The 19,494-nt window shown below is 38.1% G+C and overlaps 1 protein-coding gene across 2 annotated transcripts in view; it reads right to left on the reverse strand.

Annotated features, from left to right (window-relative positions):
- UBQLN1 (ubiquilin 1) overlaps positions 1 to 19,494 on the reverse strand; it is a 67,214-nt gene that overhangs the window by 26,285 nt on the left and 21,435 nt on the right. The window lies entirely within an intron of this gene.

The following is a 19,494-nucleotide window of genomic DNA, read 5'->3' on the forward strand; positions in this document are numbered from 1 at the left end:
ATGTTTCCCGTGTCCTTGTATCTTGATCTCAGTGGGAAATGACTATTAGCATTTCACTATCTCTAATGCAAAGGTCTTGTTGTAGGTGCAAATATCCTACACTGGATCTTTGCTGAGGCCCAACAATTCATTTCTTCACAATATCCTTATTGTTGTCAATAGTGCCAAATTTAGTTCAAGCCACAACCAGACTTTTTACCAAGTTTACAATAATCTATTCCTTAAGACTTCTATGCCCAGCCCTGTTTTTTTCCAGCTTAATATATACACAATCTCATATTCTCAACCTATCATACCCACTTCTTTCGTTCAATATTTATTAACAAGCACTACCATGGAAATGCAAAGATAAAAAGCAAGTATTTTTTTCCTGAAGGAGAGGAGTCTGGTGACAGTCAGTCAAGTCAAGTAAACCACAGGCTTTCCAGAAGTGAAAAGTAAAGAAAGATTAGGAAGTAACCAGGAACCGGGGAGAATAATACATAAAAACAAACAAGAGAAAAGGTACCACACTGTAAGAGTTTACTTATTCTATGCTAGATCAGGGTGTCTGAAACCTCCTCCGCAATCACCTGCAAGCTTAGGCTTCATCTGACTGTCTAAATCAGGAAACGTTAGGGTGGGGGTTCAGGAATCTACATTAATAGACTGTCTCAGTAAACCATCAGTCCTAATTCAGTGAAAGCATCACATCTTCAAACCACTCTACCCCATTACCCTATAAGCCGTGGTTCTGTAGTTGATGGAACTATTCCTAAGGGGATGTTCTGGAAATATATCGGGACACTTCTGGTTGTCACAGTAATTGGTGAGTCACTTTATGTCTGAGATTTTAAAAATCCAGCAGGGGCAAGGGAAGGGAGGTATAGGAGGGTAGAGATAAAACAAGACAGGCCATATGTCAATCATAGTTAAAGATGGGAAATATCTGCATCAAAGTTCATTACACACTACTTTTGTTTATGACTGAAATGTTCCATAATGAAGTTGTAACACTGGATTTTGTTTTGTCTTTTTTTACTTTTATGCACTCACATGTACATTGCTGAGGTGCTGAAAAATGCAAAAAAAATGTATATTTAATAAAAATAACACAAAAATTTATACTGCAGTAAATATTTTGGAGCCTCTTCATCTGAGCTTTCTTTCTTCAATTTGAAATCATATGATACAAAATCCTTTTATCCAAAATAAACAATTTCTAACCAAAAAAACCTTTGTAAAACACCATTTGCACATGGCATGAACAGTATACAAAACATTATTAAGAATGCACAAACACCAGAAGGGAAACTAGGTAACTGGGAGCTCCTAAAAATCAAACACGTATGTTTGTCCAAAGACTTCACCAAAAGAGTAAAAAGATTAGCTACAGACCGGGAAAAAGTTTTGGCTACAATTCCAGTCAACGTCTGAGCTCTAAAACCTACATAATTACTATAAAAACTCAACAACAAAAAGGCGAAAAAAACATTTTAAAAATGGACAAAAGATATGAACAGGCACTGCACCACAGAAGATATTCAGATGGCTAACAGATACATGAGGAAATGCTCATGATCATGAGCCATTAGAGAACTGCAAATCAAAACTACCATGAGATACCATCTTACCCCAACAAGGCTGGCATTAATCCAAAAAACACAAAATAATAAATGTTGGAGAGGCTGTGGAGAGACTGAAACACTTATACACTGCTGGTGGGAATGTAAAATGGTACAACCACTTTGGAAATCGATTTGGCACTTCCTTAAAAAGCTAGAAATAGAACTACCATACGATCCAGCAATCCCACTCCTTGGAATATATCCTAGAGAAATAAGAGTATTCACATGAACAGATATATGCACACCCATGTTCACTGCAGCACTGTTCACAATAGCGAAAAGATGGAAGCAACCAAGGTGCTCATCAATGGATAAACAGATTATGGTATATTCACATTATGGAATACTATGCAATGATTAAGAACAACAGTGAATCCGTGAAACATCTCATAACATGGAGGAATCTCGAAGGTATATGCGCAGTGAAATTAGTCAGTTGCAAAAGGACGAATATTGTATGAGACCACTATTACAAGAACCCCAGAAAAAGCTGAAACACAGAAGAAAATATTCTTTGATGGTTATGAGGGTGGGGAGGAAGGAAGAGGGGTGTTCACTAATTAGACAGTAGACAAGACCTATTTTAGGTGAAGGGAAAGACAACACACAATACAGGAGAGGTCAGCACAGCAGGACTAAACCAAAAGCAACGACATTTCCTGAATACAACCGAACACTTCAGAGGCCAGAGTAGTAGGGATGAGGGTTTGGGTCCATGGTTTCAGGGGACATCTAGGTCAACTGACGTAACAAAATATATTAAGAAAACACTCTGCATCCCACTTTGGTGAGTGGCATCTGGGATCTTAAATGCTAACAAGAAGTCATCTAAGATGCATCAATGGTCCCAAGCCACCTGGAGCTAAGGAGGATGAAGAACACCAAAGACATAAGGTAAAGATGAGCCCAAGAGACAGAAAGGGCCACCTAAACCAGAGACTACATAGCCGAGACCGGAAGAACTAGACGGTGCCTGGCTACCACCGATGACTGCCCTGACAGGGAACACAACAGAGAATCCCTGATAGAGCAGGAGAAAAGGGGGATGCAGACCTCAAATTCTCATAAAAAGACCAGGCTTGATGGTCTGACTGAGACTAGAGGGATCCGGAGGTTATGGTCCCCAGACCCTTTGTTAGCCCAAGAGTAGAACCATTCCTGAATCCAACTCTTCAGAAAGGGACTGGACTGGACGATAAGACAGAAAATGATACTTGAGAGGAGTGAGCTTCTTGGCTCAAGTAGACACATGAGAGTATGTGGGCAAATCCCGTTTGAAGGAAAGATGGTGGGGGGGATAGGAGCTGGCTGAATGGACACGGGGAATACAGGGTAGAGAGAAAGACTATGCTGTCTCATTGGGGGAAGAGTAGCTAGGAATACATAGTAAGGTATGTATAAGTTTTTGTATAAGAAACTGACTTGATTTGTAAGCTCTGACTTAAAGCACAATAAATTAAAAGAAAACAGACAAGACAAAAAGGGTCAAATGTTTTTTAAAAAACACCATTTGCGTAATATTCTATATACATGGAAAGGTCATAATTTAGTCATCTTCCTATTATTAGACATCTCATTTTTCCTCTTGGGAGTTACCAGAAATAATGTAATGAGCATTAGAACACATGGTTTTGAGGTGACTAAATGAGAATGTATGAAAATGCAAGCATCAGTCAGGCACACGGGTGGGTCAGTTAAGTGGTAGCTATTACTATGCCCGCTCTCTTAATCCTCAACAACTCTGTGAGACAAATGGTTTTTAATCCTATTTCAGATACAGAAACAAAGAGATGTTAAATAACTCCGTTTCTCCCCATAGTGACAAAACTAATAAACTGCTGGGTTAGAATTCAAACCTAGGTCTGACTTCAAGGACCGATCTACCCATATTAATAATATTCTACTTCATGTAAGTTAATCAAGTTTTTGTTTTTTTTTTAACCTTGAACTCAGAAATCCTTTTCAGAACCATCATGTATCATTCTGAAATGGTTTAAGTATCTAACAGGCAAATATAGTATTTCATCATACTTAAGGATTTGAAGGTAAATGATACATCTACTTACATCCTTTCAAATCTCCACTAAAACAGTAAACAATTCTTTAAAAATTTTACTGAAACCTGTACAATGTTCACTGCAGCACTTTTCACAAGAGCCAAAAGGTGGAAGCAATTGAAATGTCCAACAACAGATGAATGGATAAACAAAATGTGGTACATACACACAATGGAATATTAGTCATAAAGAGAAATGAAGTCCCGGTTTATGCCACAACATAGATAAATCTTAAAAACATCATGCTGAGCAAAATACATCAATCACAAAAGGACAAATACTACATGATCTCACTGCTTTCCATAAAGATTACCAAACCGAAAAACCAAACCCACTGCCATCGAGTGGATTCTGGCTCATAGCAACCCTACAGGACAGGACAGAATGCCCCACCTGTGTGCCTGATTGATGCTTGCATTTTCATACATTCTCGTTTAATCACCACAAAAAACCATGTGTTCTGATGCTCATTACATTAGGAGCTGCTGGTGAATTCAAACTGCCAACCTTTTGGTTAGCAGCCAAACTCTTAACCACTGAACCATCAGGGCCTCTTCCGTAAAGATCACAGCCTTGGGGCAGTTCTATTCTGTCCTATAGGGTTGCTATGAGACAGAATCGACTCTGAGGCAACGGGTAATCCACGTTTTAATCCCTCCAGGTGATTCTGATCACATTGAAGTTTGACAACCACTGCCAGCTCTAGAACTAACTAGAAGTTTACAAATATTATAGGGCATGAAGGAACACGTTAAATGACACAAAAGGATACAACCACTAAAAAAAAAACAAAACAGTCTTTAACAAATAAATTACTAGGGTTAAAAAAAGCAGACGAGAACCTGTAGATTAAAAAGAAACATTCTTTTCAAGTATACATGGAACACTCACCAAAACAGATCATATTCTAGGTTATAAAACAAACCACTGACAAACTTTAAGCGAAATCATGTTAGTATATTCTCTTGACCATAAAGGAATTACAGTTGAAATCAATTAACAGAAAAACTATCTGGAAATTTTCCAAATATTTGGAAATTAAACAATACACTTCTAAATAATCCATGGGTCAAAGAGAAAGTGTCAAGGAGAAACCAGAAAATATTTTGATTTGAACAAAAATGAGAATAAAGCCAGTTGCCATCAAATCAGTTCACTCTGTAGGATGTAGCTTAAAGCAATGCTTAGACCAAGCTGACAGCATTAAAGGCTTACACTTAAGGGGAAAAAAAAAAGGTCTCAAGTCAATAGTCTCAGTTTCCACCTTGAGATACTTAAGAAAAAAAAAACTAAACTCAAACAAAAAGGAATTAGTGAAAAGAACAGAAATCAACAAAACTGAAAGCAGAAAACCAAGAAAAAAATCTTTTAAAAGTATCAATAAAACTGATAAGCCTCTAGCTAGACTGAACAAGAGAAAACAAAGACATAAATTACCAATATCAGGAACAACAGACAGGCTAACTAGAGACCCCAAAGACATTAAGAGGATAATATAAGAATGCTCTAGGCACAAATATTTAACAACTCTGATGGAACAGACCAATTCCTACAAAGACACTACCACAACTCATTCAATTTCTTCTGAAAATAGGAGAACACTTCTCAATTTATTTAATGAAGCCAACATTACCCTAACACCAAAACCAGAAGACAGTACAAGAAATGATAGACCAATATCCCTCAAGAACACAGATGAAGAGATCCCCCTAAAATTATTAGTAAATCAAATCCAGTAACACAGAAACAAGAATAATTCTTCATGATCAAGTGGAGTTTATTACAGAAATGTGAGGCTGATTCAACATTCAAAAGTCAATTAAATATAATTCACTGAATTAACAGATGAAACCAGAAAAAAAAAATCACATCAATAAATGCTGAGAAATCACTTAACAGCATTCATTCATGACAAAACTTCCAGCAAATTAGGAATAAAAGGAAACAAACTAGACCGAAAAAGGGCATCTACAAAAAATCTACACTTAATATACTTAATGGTAATGACTGAGGAATGCTTTCTTTCCAAGATCAGGAACAAAGCAGGGATATCTGTTCTCATCACTCCTATTCAACATTGTACTCAAAGTCAGTCAATGCAACAAGGCAGGAAAAAGGAATAAAGGGCTACATACTATAAAAAATAAAGAAAGAAAAGATTTACCAGGAACTTGCAAAGTATGAATCTTATCTGCATCCCACTTTAAAAAGAAATCTCTTTGAGATAGCAGGAATTTTTGAACACTGAATGGAGACAGACGAAATTAAGGAATTATTTGCTGATAAGCCAGGATATTATATTGTCATTATATTTTTTTAAAGTATGGGATGAAATGATATAACCCATGAGAGATGCTTCAAAATAATGACAAGGGGGAGAGGCCCTAAGGGAAAATATAGCTGAAACAAAACTGGCTACAAGATATTTATCAAAGATAGGTGAAGGAGAAAAGACATGGGGTTTAAAAGTTTCTATATGTTTCAAATTATCAATGATAAACTAAGAAAAATTTAAAGGGAAAGTAGAAATAACTGGCAACCTAGAATTTTACATTCAATGAACATATTCTTCAAAATGAAATGGACATTTTCAGACACACAAAAACAGACAGAATTTAATACCTAGCAGACATACACTAAAAGAAATTCAGGCAGAATAAAATGATTCAAGACAAAGGAATTTTAAAAAAGAAAAAAAGGTATATATGTAGGCAAATCTAAATCTGATCTTATAAAGTATTAGTAATAAAGTTGTGACATTCAATAGCTACGATAGCAAGCAAGGAAGCCACAATAATAGCACGGCAAGTCTGTTGTTAGCTGCCATCGAGTTGATTCAGACTCATGGGAACCCCACGTGTGCCGAGTAGAACTGCGCTCTACAGGGTTTTCAAGATAAGCAGACAGCCAGGGCTTTCTTTCGAGGAGCCTCTGTGTGAGTTCAAACCACCAACCTCTCCGATAGTAGTCCAGCACTTAACTGTCTGCACCACCCAGGGGCTCCCATAATAAGTCTAAAGACGAGTAAATGGAGTTCAACTGTCTTTGCATTATCTGGAAAGGAGTAAACGTACTTATCAATGTAGACATTTTATAAATCAAGATGCATGTAGTAATCTCTGGGATAACTACTAAAAAAAATAAGGAAAAATAAAAGCATGTATCTACTGAGCTAATAAAGTGGGCAACTGGAATAATACAAAATACTCAATTCAAAAAACTGAGGGAGGAAAAAAGACACAAAGAGTAAGCAGGAAAAGGAAATCAAATAGTATAATAGATAAATTACACCAAATGTATCAGTGATTATGTAACACTATATGTCAAAAGACAAACAGGCTGGATTTATAAACCCAACTTCATGCTGCTTAAAAGACAACTAAAATATAAAGGAAAAGAAAGGTTGAAAGTGAAAAGAATGAGTAAAAATAATCCTTGCAAAAATTAACTAAAGAAGGCCAGTAGTTATTCTAATAGACAAAGCAAACTGTAATGCAAAAGCAGTACTAAGACATTTCAAACTTATAAAATGTTCAAGTCTCTGGAAGATAAAATTTTAAATGTACATGTACATCATAGTATGAGTTCAAAATACATAAGGCAAAAATTAATAGAACTATTAAAAAAAGGACAAATCCAGAAGTACAGTGTGAGATTTTTTAACACATTTCTCTCAGTAACTGATGGAATAAAGCAGGCAAAAGAAGAAAAAAAAAAATTGTAAGGATATAAAAGATTTGGATGACATAACTAACAACCTAACTGACATATATAGAACACTACATTCAGTAACTACAAAATAAACGCTCTTTTTAAGTACATTTACAAAATTAGACCATCTGCTGGGCCACTCAGCCAGTCTACATGTTTCAAAAAATTAAAATCTTACAGAGTATGTACTCCAAAAAGATATCCAGAAATCAGTAAGGTGTTAGTTCAACTGGAAAAAGATTTCTTAATGGGACACGAAAACCTCCAACCATAAAAAAAAGAACACAATAAGCTGGACTATCATTAACAGTAAAAAAGATAAGCCACAAAGAGAAAATATTTGCAAAGCAAATAACCAAAAGAGCTCAAATCCAGACTTTATAAAGAACGCCTACAAATCAGCAAAAAAAAAAAAAAAAAAAGGACACAACCCAATAGAAAAATGGTGAAGAGACTTAAAAAGGCACATCACAAAAAGGAAATCAAAACAGCCAATAAACACTGGAAAAGATGCTTATACCAATTAATTACCAGGTAACTTCAAATTAAAACCAGTGACACACCCACTGAATGGTTCAACTTAAAAGACTGACAATACCCAAGTATGAGGAAAATGCTGAGCAACTGGAATCTGCATACATTGCAGGTATATTTTGGAAAACATTTCACAGTAGAAGCTGAACATACGCTCACCCTATAACCCAACAATTCCACACTGAGATTTTACCTAACGAATTGTGTCCACAGGTACACCAAAAGACATATTCAAGGAAGTTCAAAGCAGTAGTAACGTGCGTTAGCCCCAATCTGGCAACGACCCAAATGTTCATCAACTTTAGAATAAATAAATTGTGGTATATTCAGTTAATAGAATATTACACACTATCACAGCAAATGAACTGCAGCCACATGTCATCATGGATTCCTCAATATAGCAAAAGAAACCAATCATGAATGAACATAAAGTGTGTGATTTCCCTTACGTAATTTTTTTAAAAGCAAAATCCACCGTGTCAAAATGAGAAGAGTGGTTACCTTTGGGAGGAGATAGCAACTGTAAGGGATCACAGGGTACTTGGTAATGTTCTACTTCTTGACCTTTGTGTTAATACAAAGAGATGTACATTTATGATGTACGTATTCTTCTGTGCCATACTTCAATAAAAAGTTATTAGAGGTTAACTCGTAAATATTGTATACATAAGAAATACAAGGAAGTCAAAACTAAGTAGTTGCTCAGTAGCCAACTTTACATCTTGCCTTGTACAGGTCATCTGAAAGGAATTGGAATGAGGAGGCCCTAGTTTTAGATAGCAGACCAGACTGTATATAAGACAGAAATAATGAGACAACAGCCGACAATCAAGAAATGATCATTCATAAGCAAGTCTGACTGGAGTATCACTAACTGGCACAGAGAGGTAAGACCTGATATCCAAAACAGCAGCAACTTCAAGGCTTATAGGACAGCAGTGAATACCTCTTTCTAATTATTTAAGGGCTAAAGTCCTCCTATCTAACCATGAGTTGTCAATATTTGTATCTGAAGGATTATCAGGGCTTTCTATACTGACTAAGGGTTTCTCTAAGGTGTCCTAAATGCAGAAGTGTCTGTCAGTTTTGTCATACTGTGGGGGCTTCTGGGTTGCTGTGATGCTGGAAGCTATGCCACCGGTATTCAGATACCAGCAGGGTCACCCATGGAGGACAGGTTTCAGCTGAGCTTCCAGACTAGGACAGACAAGGAAGAAGGGCTCGGCAGTCTACTTCTGCAAAGCATTAGCCAGTGAAACCCTTATGAATAGCAGCAGAACACTGTCTGATACAGTGCTGGAAGATGTGACCCCCAGGTTGGAAGGCACTTGAAAGATGACTGGGGAAGAGCTGCCTCCTCAAAGGAGAGCCAGCCACAATGACATGGATGGAGTAAAGTTTTCAGGACCTTCATTTGCTGATGTGGCACGAGTCAATATGAGAAGAAACAGCTGCAAACAGCCATTAATAATCTGAACCTGGAACGTACAAAGTATGAATCTAGGAAAACTGGAAATCATCAAAAATGAAATGGAACGCATAAACATCGATATCCTAGGCGTTAGTGAGCTGAAATGGACTGGTCTTGGCCCTTTTGAATTGGAAAATCATATAGTCTACTACGCTGGGAATGACAACTTGAAGTGGAATGGTGTTGCATTCATTGTCAAAAAGAACGTTTCAAGATCTATCCTGAAGTACAACGCTGTCAGTGATAGGATAATATCCATATGCCTACAAGGAAGACCAGTTAATAGGACTATTATTCAAGTTTACGCACCAACCACTAGGGCCAAAGATGAAGAAATAGAAGATATTTATCAGTTGCTGCAGTCTGAAATTGGTCGAATATGCGATCAAGATGCATTGATACTTACTAGCAATTGGAATTCTAAAGTTGGAAACAAAGAAGGATCAGTAGTTGGAAAATACGGCCTTGGTGACAGAAACGATGCCGAAGATCAAAAAATAGAATTTTGCAAGACCAACAACTTCTTCATTGCAAATACTTTCTTTCACCAATATAAATGGCAACTATACACATGGACCTCGCCAGATGGAACACACAGAAATCAAATTGACTACACCTGTGGAAAGAGACGATGGAAAACCTCAATATAATCAGTCAGAACAAGGCCAGGGGCCGACTGTGGAACAGACCATCAATTGCTCATATGCAAATTCAAGCTGAAACTGAAGAAAATCAGAGCAACTCCACAAGAGCCAAAATATGACCTTGAGTATATCCCACCTGAATTTAGAGACCATCTGAAGAACAGATTTGACACACTGAACACTAGCGACCGAAGACCAGACTAATTCTGGAATATCAAGGACATCATCCATGAGGAAAGCAAGAGGTCATTGAAAAGACAGGAAAGAAAGAAAAAACCAAAATGGATGTCAGAGGAGACTTTGAAACTTGCTCTCAAACGTACAGCAGCTAAAGCAAAAGGAAGAATTGATGAAGTAAAAGAACTGAAGATTTCAAAGGGCGTTTCAAGAAGACAAAGTAAAGTATTATAATGACGTGCAAAGAGCTGGAGATGGAAAACCAAAAGGGAAAAATGCACTCGGCATTTCTCAAGCTGAAAGAACTGAAGAAAAATTCAAGCCTCAAGTTGCAATAGTGAAGGATTCTATGGAAAAAATATTAAATGATGCAGAAGATGGAGGGAATACACAGAGTCATTATACCAAAAAGAATTAGCCGATGTTCAACCCTTTCAAAAGATGGCATATGATCAGGAACCAAAGGTATTGAAGAAGAAGTCCAAGCTGCTCTGAAGGCATTGGCAAAAAACAAGGCTCCAGAAATTGATGGACTATCAGCTGGGATGTTTCAACAGATGCAGCGCTACAGGTGCTCACTGGTCTATCCGAAGAAATATGGAAGACAGCTTCCTGGCCAACTGACTGGAAGAGATCCATGTTTATGCCTATTCCCAAGAAAGGTGATCCAACCGAATGTGGAAATTATAGAACAATATCATTAATATCACACGCAAGTAAATTTTTGCTGAAGATCATTCAAAAACGACTGCAGCAATGTATCGACATGGAACTGCCAGAAATTCAGGCCAGTTTCAGAAGAGGACGTGGAACCAGGGATCTCACTGCTGATGTCAGATGAATCCTGGCTGAAAGCAGAGAATACCAGAAGGATGTTTACCTGTGTTTTATTGACTATGCAAAGGCATTCAACTGTGTGGATTATAACAAATTATGGATGACACTGTGAAGAATGGGAATTCCAGAACACTTAATTGTGTCCAGAAGGAACCTTTACATAGATCAAGAGGCAGTTGTTCAGACAGAACAAGGGGATACTGATTGGTTTAAAGTCAGGAAAGGTGTGCGTCTGGGTTGTATTCTTTCACCATACCTATTCAATCTGTATGCGGAGCAAGTGATACGAGAAGCTGGACTATATGAAGAACGGGGCATCAGGACTGGAGGAAGACTCCTTAACAACCTGCGTTATGCAGATGACACAACCTTGCTTGCTGAAAATGAAGAGGATTTGAAGCACTTACCAAGGAAGATCAAAGACCACAGCCTTCAGTATGGATTGCACCTCAACATAAAGAAGACAAAAATTCTCACAACTGGACCAATGAGCAACATCATGACAAATGGAGAAAAGACTGAAGTTGTCAAGGATTTTATTTTACTTGGATCCACAATCAACAGCCATGGAAGCAGCAGTCAAGAAATCAAAAGACACGTTGCATTGGGTAAATCTGCTGCAAAGGACCTCTTTAAAGTGTCGAAGAGCAAATATGTCACCTTGAAAACTAAGGTGCGCCTGACCCAAGCCATGGTATTTTCGACCGCATCATATGCATGTGAAAGCTGGACAATGAATAACGAAGACCAAAGAAGGGTTGACACCTTTGAATTGTGATGCTGGTGAAGAATATTGAATATACCATGGACTGCCAAAAAAACGAACAAATCTGTCTTGGAAGAAGTACAACCAGAATGCTCCTTAGAGGCAAGGATGGAGAGACTGAATCTTAACATGCTTTGGACACGTTGTCAGGAGGGATCAGTCCCTGGAGAAGGACATCATGCTTGGCAGAGTAAAGGGTCTGCGGAAAGGAGGAAGACCCTCAACGAGGTGGATTGACACAGTGGCTGCAACCATGAGCTCAAACATAACTCCAATTGTGAGGATGGCTCAGGACCAGGCAGCGTTTCGTTCTGTTGTGCATAGGATCACTACGAGTTGGAACCAACTCGACAGCACCCAACAACAACATGATCATGGCACAGTGTTCAAAAATTATTTACATTATTATTTGTTAAGCAGCTACACTTTGCCTGGCACTGCACACACATTATCTTACTCAATCCTCACAGGAAAACCTTGAGTAACCCAAAACCAAAGTCCTGCTAGACTCACAAGAAATCACCTTTGCTCATCGAATCACAAAGCTGTTGACAATGTCATTTACACTAGGATCTTCCAACCTCATGGGACTGAATTGATTCTGATGGGCAGCAAAGTTTATGGCACTTTATGCTAAAACTTAGAGAACATTTTCTCAGGAAAATTTTTAGTAGAAATAGTGATAGGGCACAGCTGTACTTCTAGCACTATACTAAGGTAAATTACATAAACATCAATTATAATACAGTTCTTATAAAAAAATAAGCTTTATATTTCAAACCAATGTCAAATAATTTAGATTATAACCAATCCCAAGGAGAAGACCAATGTAATATTGGTTTGTTCTGAGTAAATTATCCAAAGCTTCAGGGGTCAACTTCATCTGAAACAAAAATAAACAAATCTTAATTTTCATTGTACCATGTCAAACAGATATGGTAAACTTCTATTCCGCTCCTTAAAAAAGGAAGGGTAGTGGCAAATTGCTTATACCAGCTTCAAAATTTCTAAAGTTTTATCTCTAAATTTTGAACTTCCATGTATGGTTTTATCTAATAGAATTTTACTGAACAACAAAAAAATCTTAAGTATTGACATGGAAAAAACTTAGCAATCTTAGAAAATGTGCTTTAGACAGACACAGGCCACACACTATCTCTGCAGAAAAACGTCTTCCACCAAATTATACGAAATGTTTTCCTCGCGTATCTAGAGAAGAATTCAAACCATAAAGGAAAGATCTGTGTAATTCCCATTAATTATTTCTAGACTACCTAGGAATACTTATTTTTGTCCTTAAACCCAGGTGGCCAACACTTTTCTCTCAAAATAAAAGATACAGAACAGAATGGACCTCTACCACCAAAAAGGATCCATAATTCCTACAAGTGTATGCTTCCTGCTCTGGTCTTGCATGAACAACCTACAATAACAACAGGTCAAAGAACTGAAAACTGACAATTACTAGACACTTTCTCAACAATCACAAGAATCAAAAATTTAATGCACCTCAAAGAAGTAATTTGATGAAATGAAATCAACCCAACATATACAAAACATTCAGTAGCCCTTCATTTACCCAACAGCATCCAAAACTCAGGTGTCTCATGTCAGTGGATTCTCCAGCTAATTGAAGCCTACTCTGAATGAGCACCACAATTGTTCTGCATTTTATTGAATACAATTTAACTTGCATATAATGCCAAGTTACTGATGTGAACATCAACTGCTGTTGTGCAGTAGAATAGTATTTTTTCAGACTCTCAAACTGTCCTGTATCACCTGGGGTCTTAAAAGCCTGTGAGCTGAGCCATCTAGGATACTCCACTGGTCTCACCCCTTCAGGAGCAAAGAAGAATGAGGAAAACTAAAGATACAAGGGAAAGATTAGTCCACAAGATTAATGGACCACATCTACCACAGCCTCCAGCAGGCAGAGTCCAGTACAACCAGACGGTGCCCGGCTACCACCACTGACTGCTCTGACAGGAATCACAAGAGAGGGGTCCCAGACAGAGCTGGAGAAAAATGTAGAACAAAATTCTAACTCAAAAAGACCTGACTTGCTGGCCTGACAGAGACTGGAGAAACCCTGAGAGTATGGCCCCAGACACCCTTTCAGCTCAGTAATGAGGTCACTCCTGAGGTTCACCCTTCAGCCAAAGATTAAACAGGCCCATGGAACAAAACGAGACTAAAGGCCACACCAGCCCTGGGGCAGGGATTGAAAGGCAGGAGGGAACAGGGAAGCTGGTAACAGGGATCCCAGGGTTGAGAAGGGAGAGCGCTGACATGTTGTGGGGTTGTTAACCAATGTCATACAACAATGTGTGTACTAACTTGTTTGATGAGAAACTAGTCTAGTCTGTTCTGTAAAACTTCATCTGAAGTACAAAAAAAAAAAAAAAAAGAGTCCTGTATGTTCTTTTTTTACCACTTTCAGTTCTTGTCTTGACAACATATCTCCTGTTCCCCCAAAATTTGCTATTTTTAATCTTGGGAGTAGGGGGAAATAATTAAGAGAGAGAAGACCATATAAAATGCTGAAAGAATTTGAAATTCTGTCCTGAAATGAAAATACATACGATTTAGAGTATCAACTTTTATGACACCAATCTCAGCTCTTCAGGGCCCACTTTGCTTACTCCATTATTGTTTTGGGGAAGAAAATGAGACACATATGGGTGAAAGAGGAGAGAATCAAGGTGTTACTGTATTAGGAAAGAACACAGCATGTTTTAGAGACATGCAGACCTGAATTCAAATCTTGGTTTTGCCATTTACTAGTTGTGTGACCTTGGGGATGTTACCTGGATATGAGCCTCAGTTTGCTCATCTGTCAAATGGAGATGACAATATTTATTCTCCAGGGCTGATTGGAAAATTAAGAGAAAGTGTGGTGATGGTAAAACACGATGAACTAACATCACTGAAAAGGACAAGTAAAAAATGTTGAAATGCCAAGTGTTTTGTTATGTATGTATTTACCACAATAAAAGAGAGAGGTAATGTGTAAACCTCCTGAGCACAATAATCACACAGACACCTAAATATTGTTTACCTAATTATGTGAGGACAAACTCTGAATTATCAGTGCTTTATAAAACTGAGTAAATGTAATTTTAAGTTACTTAAAAGGAACATTGCTACCCTTTACAAATACCCTACAATCCAAACTTGCCTTTAAACAGCCATTCTCTGCCTCTCGCTATTAAATATCCTCAGGAAAAACAGAAAAATCTTACAACCAATCAAAAGAGAAAAATTCAGTTACACTCTGAAGATGAAACATACACAAACCCACATATAAACAGAAGCACTTACCAAGAATTTTCTAAGCAGTTTTCTGTATGTATTGTATTCAAATATTTCCTATTTGAGTTAAGTCACAGTTCTTTTAAGAAGCTCTATTTTTTATTTTTAAGTCAGTTCCTTACTCGAAACTGTTAATGTCACTTGACGAAACATCCACACTCAATGAATTATTTGTATGCAATGTTCTGCCAGTTATCACTCTCAAAATACCTGATGTCTGAGTAACTTTACAGTTAATCTTATTTAAAAACACTGCATAAACCTTACACAAGATGTCAAGTATGAGAAATAACTATGAGTATATAAACCAGTATTACAGGAAAGGCAACTTTTTATAAAATTCAACACTCAGCCACAAATGTTACAATAAATTACATTTATAAGATGTAGTTTTTAAGAGTCTCTCTGAGGAGCAGAACGGATTAAGAAAAATCTATACACTGTCTACAAGAAACAAACCTTAAACACAAAGACATAAACTAACACTCAAAGGGTGGAAAAAAATATCAAACAATAACCAAAAAGAGAGCAAGAATGGCAATATTAATCTCTGATAAAATAAACTTTAAAGCAAATTCCACCATGAAGGATAAGGAGTACACTGTATTAATAATGAGTAAAGGGTCAATACAATAGGAGTGCGTAACCATAGTAAATATATATGCACCCAATGATTGAGCTCCAAAATAGATAAACACTTAACAGCACTGAAAAGAGAAATAAACATCTCCACAATAATAGGAGACGTCAACACACCACTTTTGGCGAAGGACAGAACATCTAGAAATCAATAAAGACACAGAAAATTTAAATGCCACATCAACCAACTTGACCTCATACACATATACAGAACACTCCACCCAACAGCAGCAAACTATACATTCTTTTCTAATGCACACAGAACATTCCCCAGAACAGGCCACATTTTAGGCCACAAAGCAAGCTTCAACAAAATCCAAAACATCAAAATAATGCAAAACATCTTCTCTGATCACAATGCCATAGTCAATAACAGGAATAGCAAGGGAAAAAAAAAATCACATACATGGAAACTGAACAACACCTGGCTTAAAAACAACTGAGCAATAGGCAGGGCCAAGATGGTGGAGTAGTCAGATGCTTCCTGTGGTCCCTCTTAGAACAAAAATCCAAAAAAAAAAAAGTGAATCAATTACATATGACAATCTAAGAGCCCTGAACATCAAGACAAAGTTAAGGAGTCAGACTGAGCAGCAGGGGGAGGGAGAGACAGTTCAGAAGCAGTGAGGATTTGCCAGACCTGACCTGGCCGGCACCCTGCAGGCTGGATTGACCAGCACACGCAGGCTGAAGCAAGCAGCAGTGCTCAGGATGCATTTTCCATGCTGGGAGAAACCAAGTGGCGGAGAGTCTGCGCAAGCCTGCGGAAGCAGGGAAAGCGGCTCTGAATCTGCTAAAGTTAAGTACAAGTGCAAAACCCACTGTGTGAATCAAAAAAAAAAAAAAAACCCCTTCCTCACTCAGAGAAGTACCTCTCTCCCATTCACCTGTCCCCTCCCGGCTCTGCTCTGGTCCTGGTCTGGCTTCAGTGACTGTCACAACCCCCAGTCCGGAATTGGGACCCGTCGCACACCCCTAACCATTCTCTCGGCTTTGGAGAGGGAACAAATTGACAAACAGGAAAAAATAATCTGCCAGCTCCCCTAAGTCGGAAACTCAGGGCAGGCACAGCCCTTTGCCTAGGCAAAGTCATACAGGGTCCACGTTCCTTGAATGCCTTTCACCTCTGCCTAGACCTGTGTGTCCCCATTTCAACAGCATAGGCCCTTCGCACAGTACAACAGGGTATATATCTGAAGCCTATTTTCAACTGCAACAGCTAAGGTGGAGTGGCAGATTTGTGATATTTGACATAGCCCTGCCCATTAAGCTGGGTCCTCACATACCCACATCCAGGACCAGAGGACTGATGGCTCCAGCCACTCTGCCTAGCCACCCATGACAGGGGCCTAAAAATACGTGGTGCCTCCCAGTCCTTACAGCCAACAGCATTAGGTGCCCAAAGTCCAGTTGCAAAACCTGCCCACCTATGCATTCTAGGGAACAAGAATGCCTTCCACCCAGGCACTCCGGGGCAGCCATCAGCCCCCTGCCTTCCTCAGCACGTAACCCCCTATTGCAACCAGATACCTGGGCCTACACCAATCACTCCTACATAGCCCTGCCCATCTAGGACTGTAGGTGAGAGCCTGCACCACAAAATCTGGGACAGACAACCTGGACACCTGAGCTGAAACCACACAAGAAAAGAAAATGGACTCACATACCTCATAACAGCTCTCACCACCTGGTGACAGACATGAGAACTTCAAAGACACCGATAATCAAAGTAGCTCACACTACCAGCCTATTTGGGGATATCAAAACAAAACAAAAACCCGAGACACGGTAAGCAAACGTAAATAAATATAATAACTTATTGATGGCCCAGAGACAACTGTCAATATCAAACCACATAAAGAGGCAGACCATGATGGCTTCAGCAAGCAACCAAAAAAAGAACCAAGACACCTCCTGGAGGAAGAGAGTGTCTTGAAATTACCAGAGGTAGAACTCAAAAAATTAATATACAGAGCTTTTCAAGAGATCAAGAAGGCGATCAGGCAAAACATCGATTAAGCCAAGGAACACACAGAGAACGCAAGAGAACAACTTAAGAAGGTTATACAAGAGCATAATAACAAATTTAACAGGCTGCAAGAATCCAGAGAGACAGCAAACACAAATCCAAAAGATTAACAAAAAAATTTTAAATTAGACAACTCAGTAGAAAGTCATACAAGCAGAACTGAGGCAATGAAAGTCAGAATTAGCGAGACTGAAGATAAAGCATCTGATACCAACTTATTTGAGGAAAAATCAGATTAAAAAATTTAAAAAAGAAACCCTAAGAATTATGTGGGACTCTAACAAGAGGAATAATATATGAGTAACTGGAGTACCAGAACAAGGGAGAATAACAGAAAATACAGGGACGATTGTTGAAGATTTTTTGGCAGAAAACTTCCCTGATATGGTGAAAGGCAAGAAGATAACCTATTCAAGAAGCTCATCAAGCCCCACACCGGGTAGGTTCCAAAACAGTCACCAAGACATTATAATCGAACTTGCCTAAACCAAAGATAAAAAGAAAATCTCACAGCAACCCTACAGAAGGGCACAACTACCCTATAGGGTTTTCAAGGAGCAGCTGGTGGATTCAAACTGCCGACCTTCTGGTTAGCAGCCGAAGCTCTTAACCCCTACGCCACCATGGTTTCTGTGAAAAAACAAAAAGTCATCTACAAAGGAGAGTCAATAAGACAAGGCTCTGACTACATATAAAGCCTGGAAGGAAAAAAACTGCCAGCCCAGAATTATATATCCAGCAAAACTATCAAATATGATGGCGCAATTAGGACATTTCCAGATAAAGAGAAGTTAAGGAATTTGTAGAAACCAAAGCAAAATTACAAGAAATATTAAAGGGAGTCCTCCGGTTAGAAAATCAGTAACATCAGATAACAACCCAAGACTAGAACACAGGACAGAACAACCAAGTATCAATCCAGATAGGAAAGTCACAAAAATAAATCAAAGTTAAAACACTGAAAATAGGGAAACAGAGATGTTAATATGTAAAAGATGACAACATTAAAACAAAAAAGAGGAATTAAATAATGTAGTCATAGAACTTTCATATTGAGAGGAAGCCAAGGCGCTATCAAGAAATAAAAGACTGGTTTAAGCTCAGAAAAATACAGGTAAATATTAAGGTAACCACAGAGGAAACTAACAATCCTACACATCAAAATAAAAAAGAAAAACATAAAGACTCAGCAAATACAAAATCAACAATGAAAATACATAAAGAAAAATGACTCAGCAAGAACATTTAAGTGGAACAAAGAAACTGTCAACAACACAAAAAGAAAAATACATCAAAATGACAGCACTAAACTCATACCTATTAATAGCTACACTAAATGTAAATGGACTAAATGCACCAATAAAGAGACAGAGAGTGACACAATGAATTAAAAAAAAAAAAACACGATTGGTCTATTTGCTGCCTACAGGAGACGCACCTTAAAGACACAAACTAACTAAAACTCAAAGGATGGAAAAAATACATCAAGCAAACAACAATCAAAAAAGAGCAAGAATGGCAATATTAATCTCTGACAAAATAGACTTTAAAGTAAAATCCACCACAAAAGATAAGGACACTATATAAGGATTGAAGAGTCGATACACCAGGAGAACATAACCATAATAAATATTTACGCACCCATGACAGGACTCCAAAATACGTAAAATAAACTCTAACGGTATTGAAATGAGAACTAGACAACCC

This window comes from Elephas maximus, chromosome 9, assembly GCF_024166365.1.
Source record: "Elephas maximus indicus isolate mEleMax1 chromosome 9, mEleMax1 primary haplotype, whole genome shotgun sequence".
Taxonomy (NCBI): domain Eukaryota; kingdom Metazoa; phylum Chordata; class Mammalia; order Proboscidea; family Elephantidae; genus Elephas; species Elephas maximus.